Raw genomic sequence first — 7500 nt, forward strand, 5'->3', positions numbered from 1 at the left:
CGGTTCTTTTTCGCAAGAGTCTGGATCTCCAAGTAAAGACGATATTTACGGACCCGGAGGGTAGACTGGTTGTCCTAGATGTGGACGGCAGCGATGGAGGCGCTTTTCGGTTGCTGGCAGTTTATGTGCCTCCTTTAACAGGTCGGTCAGACTTCTTTCGACGTGTAGAAGTATTCCTGGGAACGTCTCGTCCCTTACTTTTAGTGGGGGATTGGAATGCTACCTTGGACACGCATCTAGACTACGTGGGGAGTGACAAAACTAGAAGGGGATGCAAAGGCCTCATAGACCTGCTCAGACGCTTCCAGTTGTCTGACAGGTACCGACTCGACCACCCAAATGTGCCAACGTGGACTTGGAGCAACCGCATTGGGTCGTCGAGATCGTATCTAGATAGGATAGTGTGTAGGACAAGAGATAGAGATAGTTTAGGATGTCCACAGTTCCACATAGTCAGCTACACGGATCACAAACTTGTGACGTGTACGCTAGACATAGATAAGGCACATAGGCAGGGTCCCGGTTACTGGAAACTAAACGCGTCTTTCCCGTCGAGACAGGTTTTCAGAGACCGGATTAGCACGTTAGTAAAGAGGGCTTTGACGGGAGCCATCGTCAACAACAAATGGTGGTTTGCCCTCAAGAGAGCAGTGAGGGCGGAAGCAATAAGGTATAGCAGGGCACTAGCTGTAGAGAGGAACAGAGAAGAGGGGGAGCTAGTGATAAAGTTAGAAGAGGCATTGCGAAGTGGCATCGCATCCGACGTTTTAGCGACGAGGTTGGCCCTCGACCAACACTTCAATGCTAAACACGAAGGGTGTGCTGTCAGGGCAAGGATGCGTGCTCTGAGGAATGAAGGTGTTGGAGCCGCACGAGAGGCCCGGGTGGCGGAGGCGCAGCGGGGTAACAGAGCCACCATCCGGTCTCTGGTAGACGAACAGGGGCGCGAATTGCTCGAGCCGAGCAAGATGTGCGAGGCGTTTCAGCGGCATTTTGCCCGACTGTTCGGGAGGAGTGGCGAGCGAGAAGGCAGGGTGGACTTTAGTGCCTACCTGCACAGCTTGCCACGACTCTCGGCAAGAGAGGCGGAGTGCTGCGAAGGGGTCATCACGGCGGAGGAGGTGAGGGACGCGATGGCGGGTTGCTCGACGGACAAATCTCCGGGTTTGGATGGTCTGCCCTACGAGCTTTACAACTGTATACCAGACTTGTTTGGAGAAGTCTTGGCGGTCGTGTACTGCAACTGGCAGCAGAACGGGAGCATTCCCGGTTTTGTGAGCCGAGGAGCGGTAACGCTGCTGAAGAAAGATCCAAACAAGGGGGACGCCATAGATAACTTTAGGCCCATCACTCTGCTCAATGCAGACATGAAAATTTTGGCCAAGGTGTTAGCCAAGCGGTTGGCGCTTGTCATCGAGAAACTGGTCGGCACGGAGCAGACGTGCGCCGTGCCGGGCCGGAGCATCCATGACAACCTCCATCTGATGCGCTACATCATAGAGAGGGTAGTTAAGGAACCTGGCATGGGTGGGGCCCTGATCAATTTGGATCAATCCAAAGCTTTCGATAGGGTAGACCATCGATACTTGGAGGCCGTCCTCGAAGCGGCCGGCTTCGGTCCCGTTTTCCGCGGCTGGATGGCTGCCTTGTACACAGGCATCCGTTCGGTTGTTCGCGTCAATGGACGTCTATCGGGACCCTTCGACATTGCACGTTCGGTTCGTCAGGGATGCCCCCTGTCGCCGCTCCTGTACGTATTGACTCTCGAGCCACTACTGCGGAAGCTGGCGACGCTGAGGGGCATCCCGCGAGAACTGGGGTGCGGGACGAGCGTGTCGGCATACGCGGACGACGTCACCGTCATAGTGTCTAGCCACGAGCACATCGAGCTTGTCGGCGAGACGCTGAAAGACTACGAAGCGGTGACGGGAGCGAAAATCAACCGGGATAAGTCGGTGGGTTTGCTGCTCGGCACCTGGAGAAGCAAGCCCATACCGTCCGGCAGCGCCTCAGTAGTGGGACGCTGGACGGACGGTCCGGTCAAGTTGCTCGGAGTCTGGTTCGGTCCGGACCTGCAAACGGAGAAGAACTGGGACGAGATAACGAGTAGGGTGGCCACTCTCTGCCGGCAATGGGCCGAGAGGAAGCTGTCCCTAAAAGGTCGGGCGGAGGTGGCGAACGCGTACATCGCGTCCGTCATCGAATACCGCCTGACCGTCGTGTCTTGTCCCGATCGCGCCATCACCGAAATGGAGCGCATCCTCTTCCGCTTTTTGTGGAAAGGAAGCGTTCCGATGGTGAGGCGATCCGTTTGTTGCCAAAACCCGCTGAAAGGAGGGCTGGGCATGCCGTGGTTGATGATGCGCAGACATGCGCTGAGACTGCGACATCTCCGGCTCTACGTAGACGACGGTGAGCAGGTGTGGTCGCCGTTTGTGCGACGCTCTTTCCCGCAGCTCGTCTCCATGACCGAGCTGCAGTCGTGGATCAAAAAGAGGCCGAGGAATGGCGAATGGCACCGTGAGTGTCGCGTTGCTCTGCAACAACTTTGCCGTCCCGGGTCGACCTTGAGCGGCTGCATCACAACGAAGTCATTCTATAGGGGATTAGTGGAGGGCAGGTACGACGACGATCTCGGGGCGAACCTGGGCATCGACGAGGAATACCTGACCCGCCTGTTCAGGACGACTTTCGGGCCGGGACCTATGGACAACTTCCAGAGATCCCTGGCCTGGCAGTGTTACCGAGAGGCGCTACCCGTTCGGGATAAGCTCTATAGACACGGCTCGCGAAATGTGGGGCCGACCTGCCCGAGATGCGGTCAGAGCGATGAAACCGTTCTGCACGCACTCGTGCAGTGTCCAACCATTTCGGAGCTGTGGGCTTATGTCGAACGACTGCTGTCGCGTGTGGGACGAGTCGGTTTATCAACCGAGTCTATCGTCAATATCGTCACGCCTCCTTCCTTTAAACGGGAAGGAAGAGCTGTATTTATCGTACTTGTGGCTATGGCCAAAGAATGCATCTGGTGGACGCGTCTGAAAGGATTAGAGACAAATACTTTCCTCTCTGGTCAATCTCTCATCAACTTTTTCAAGTATCACTTGAAAAGGAAGGTGAGAGTAGAGAGGCAAGTGTTGTCTAGCAAATGTTTCGAAAAAAGATGGATACATGTAGCAAGAATGGCACGTATAAATGACGAAGCCACCTTGACCATGATTCTATAAAACGTTTTAAAATTTTGTAAACAGAGAAATTTTATTTAACAAACTGTGACGCTAAAGACCGAGGTTACCGTGGTCTTTTCGTAGGTTTTTCTTTCCACGGATAACCTCCCCATTTATTGGGAATTTTTGTATTATTTCGTATTTTTTGTAAATACCCCAAACGTTTTGCGATGTTTTTTTTTTTTTTTTTTTTTTTTCATCGTGTCCCCACTTTTGTTTTTTTTCTGCTTTGTTTTCGACCCCCTCGAAAAGAAAAACTCTACATTTGTATTTTGTCCCCTCTGTGTTGAGCCCTGTGTGGCTAATAAAGAAACCTATCTATCTATCTATCTATCTATCTATCTATCTAGCTTAGCTAGCTATCGACCTGCATGTTTGTCTGTCTGCGTGCGTGTGCGTGTGTGTGTGTGTGTTTCTGTGTATGACTGTAAACTGTAACCTGTGGTTGAACCCTAGATAGGGAGTTTCAGCGTTTTGAGGAGTGTGGAATCTCCTCTTAACTACTATTGTTCCCAGGTCTACATTAACTCGAAGTCCCTGTCAGAGTCTCCAAATATGGGTTCATTCGCATGAATATGATTCGCCATGATAGATCGCTGACCACTACACATTTTTTTTTCTCTCCTTGTTTCTTTCTGTGCTCCTTTCTGTTGAAGAGCGTAGGCTCGAAACGTTAAAGACTTTCTCTATTCCCGAGCGTTATACTAATACATCCATTTGTTGTTTACACCACCTGTCTTCGTCTGTTGTTTTTTCGTGAATTCTCCTATGCATGTTATAAAGACTGGATTCGGTGAACTGTGAAAGAAAGTTTCATGGTTCAACGAGATGAAGGCCCCTGCAGCAACGCCCTGTGGAAAGAAGAAAGCAGGCTGAGGTAGATAAGACACTTCACTTATTTGCTGCAGTTGTCTCCATACCCAGTTGTCTTGAACTGTTCTTGGCTTGGTCTTGCCACTGGATGGTCACGGACGAAAGAGAGGGGCTGACGGTGCGCAAAGCTTTAAATAAAGTCAAATTTCAGGTCTGCAGTCATTTTTCAGCATGAGTAGATAGTCCTCATCGTTACGATGGGCCACCATGTGTGCACTTCATTACTTCATTTCTGAAGCTCCGATGAAGCTATAGGGTGATACACAATGTTTCAACTTTCAGTGCGTTGCATAATATAACAGAAATACCCGTAAGCTAATGAAGTTTATGACAATTTCTTATTATAATAATTTCTTTCTATTTTCTCTCTCTCTCTCTCTCTCTCTCTCTCTCTCTCTCTCTCTCTCTCTTTCTCTCTCTCTCTCTCTCCCTTTCTAATTCTCTCTCTCTCTTTCTCTCTCTCTTTCTCTCTCTCTCTCTCTCTCTCTCTCTCTCTCTCTTTCTCTCTCTCTCTCTCTCTCTCTCTCTCTCTCTATATATATATATATATATATCGACTTATATTATATTATATTATTATATTATATATTTGAAATTTTTACTCCTTTCATTCGTATTAATTTTAACTTTTTTAACTTCTATGAAATGATATTTACGTGTATTGTATTATACCTTTAACTCAATTTGTTCAGTTCTATGTTATCGGTTGAAACAATATATTCGTGTATAAAAATTTTATACTATATGCTATATTTTTATTTATTTATTATTTCTTCTTGCGTTATTTCTTCTTATTCCTTATGTTTGACGGATTATGCTGTATTTCTTATATATGTTCATTGAGCGGGTGTGATATGTTGAGTCGTTAACCCAGTCTTTTTATTTTATAACTAATATTTTACTCTTGTCTCATTTATTCTGAGCACTTCTCCTTGCAGCCCTGTATAAAATCTATTGGTTTCCTAATAAGAAACCATTAATATTATATATATATATATATATATATATATATATATATATGCAAGAAGAGAGGTGACTTGGGGGCTTCGATCTGCTGTTACCCTTTATCGCACTGACATTCGAGGAAGGCTAGCTGGTTGAAGCTTCGAAGTCACTCTCACCCCGCTGCTTATAAATGTACATAAACATGTACTCTACAAAACAATATTGAGTAATACTTCAGAATGATTATTTTTTATTACAACTTGTCACAAATACTCCCAACCCCTCTAGAAAAATACACATGTGTGTATATATATGTCTGTGTATAAATATATCTCTATCTTCTCACCTGGGAAGTAGGGGCTGGCGATAGAAATAAGTGGAGAAAATAAATATGCGAAGGATGTCGTTCCCTCCATGCAAAGTCAATAAGATGGCAATGGTCAAAAGAGCTACTCGCAAGGTAAAGCAAGCTGGATTAGCTGTTCCTCTGTTTGTCCTGAATGTGGCCGAAATATGCTTGTCAAATGAAGGACTCCAAAGCCACCTTAGGATTTACATATGCAACCAGTCCAATAGATTACGTTCAATTCTTTATTGTCAACACGTTTACCTGTGATGTACGCGACAAAGCCTGCAAAAGTCGCTCCGGTTCCACCAGACATTTGAAAACCCATAATGATCGTCAATCTGGGAAGCCTAATCGTCAGGCCGAAAACATGGTTTTAGTTTGCAGTCTGCGATGTCTTTCGCTGGCTTCATGAGACAATGTCCATCTCATGTTCGTAGGGACCATCAGCTATAAGTCAGCTTGCCAGTAACGGCCATGCTCGTCTAACGAGGAGACAATCGTCCTGTATCTCAATATCTTTTATGTGCGTTAATTTGTCTTTGTGTTTGGATTGCCTTATGTATTTCCGGATTTATTAATTTTACTGATACTTTCTGTATCTAAATATGCGAGCACAACTGAAAGGACCGTCGGTATCGTATGGTATAACCATCGATTAAACATGGGATTTTCGCCATTCTTATTTTCGTGGTATCTATCTATCTATCTATCTATCTATCTATCTATCTATCTATCTATCTATCTATCTATCTATCTACATACCTACCTGTCTACCTACCTACCAGTATGTCTATCTGCCTACCTATCACTGATTTGCTGGACCGTGCAGGATAGAGTTAAGGAAGATATGTTTTTTGAACGTGTTTAATCCATAAATGTGTGTGGTGGTGGCGTGTGTGTTGCCAGCACCGGGTGCAAAGAGGATCGTATGGGGAGGACGCGCTAATTTTAATTTATTAGGGATTAATTTTTTTAAATATTTTGAAACTTTAATGACTGATATTTTGGCATCCAGGACAAACGCCCTTGTACTATCACCGACGTTACGCTGCAGATGTAAGTTCAACAAAAAATAGATTGTTTCGTCTGTGAACAGAATACATTTTATTAAGGTTACTGTTACTGAATATTAGTATGATCTATATTTTAAGTTTTCTGGCCTGTTCCTATCAGTATATCACCACCAAAAATAAATATCACAGCACCACATAAAGACTGTGCATTCCATCTTCTTGATTTATGAATTTTTATATGATTTTTGCATACACTAAGGGAGTTCTACATGTATATCCAGTAAAAGGAGTATCCCTAACATATGATGGCATATGGTAGCTGATAACCGTATTGGAGCTTTGAAATGCACGTTATTACACAAGATGATATTAAGTATATATACATATATATATTATTGTGTCTGGGGTGAATCATTCTCTTTTAGTACTTTATTACTTAACACACTCACCCGTTTGATTTCAACTCAATTATTTTTTCTAAAAGTTTTGTTGCGGCTTGCATCCTTTTCAATAGTCGTTGACTCTGTCCATACGAAAACTATGCGTTTAAATTGATGCAATGGTTGCATAGTTCAATTAAATGGAATTGTGTGAAACGATCGTACTGCATTACCTCTGGATATCCTTGTTGCTTATTTTGATTCTAATCACCTTATATATATTTATATACGCGATGGTTACCTACTCCTGACCGAGGAAGAAGATCCATCAAAGACCAATGGGAAATTGTGCACTGAAGAACATTTATACTTTACATTTAGCAGCAAAGCCAAACAAAGTGTCAACAACGGATGTGCAAAATCTCATGACAAATAAGGAGTGATTCCTTATAGACTTTTCCCATCCTGTTGACAGGATCCAGAGACAAGCCAAGGCAAGATATCTCGTAACATTATAGGTCGTAAGCTAAGGAATGTGGGAGCGTCAGGATCTCAAGCTCAAGCAAAGCATCACGAAAACACCCACTATTATTTCCTGCTTATCCGGTTGTATAGCAGAATGACCAACTCGTGGAGGAATTTTTTCTAGCAAAATTCGGAGAGTACCTCACTCTCAGTGGTTATCTAACAGGCCGGACACCAACCCGGAATTT

This window comes from Octopus bimaculoides, chromosome 12 (assembly GCF_046866305.1).
Source record: "Octopus bimaculoides isolate indiv1 chromosome 12, ASM4686630v1, whole genome shotgun sequence".
NCBI classification, from domain to species: Eukaryota; Metazoa; Mollusca; class Cephalopoda; order Octopoda; family Octopodidae; genus Octopus; species Octopus bimaculoides.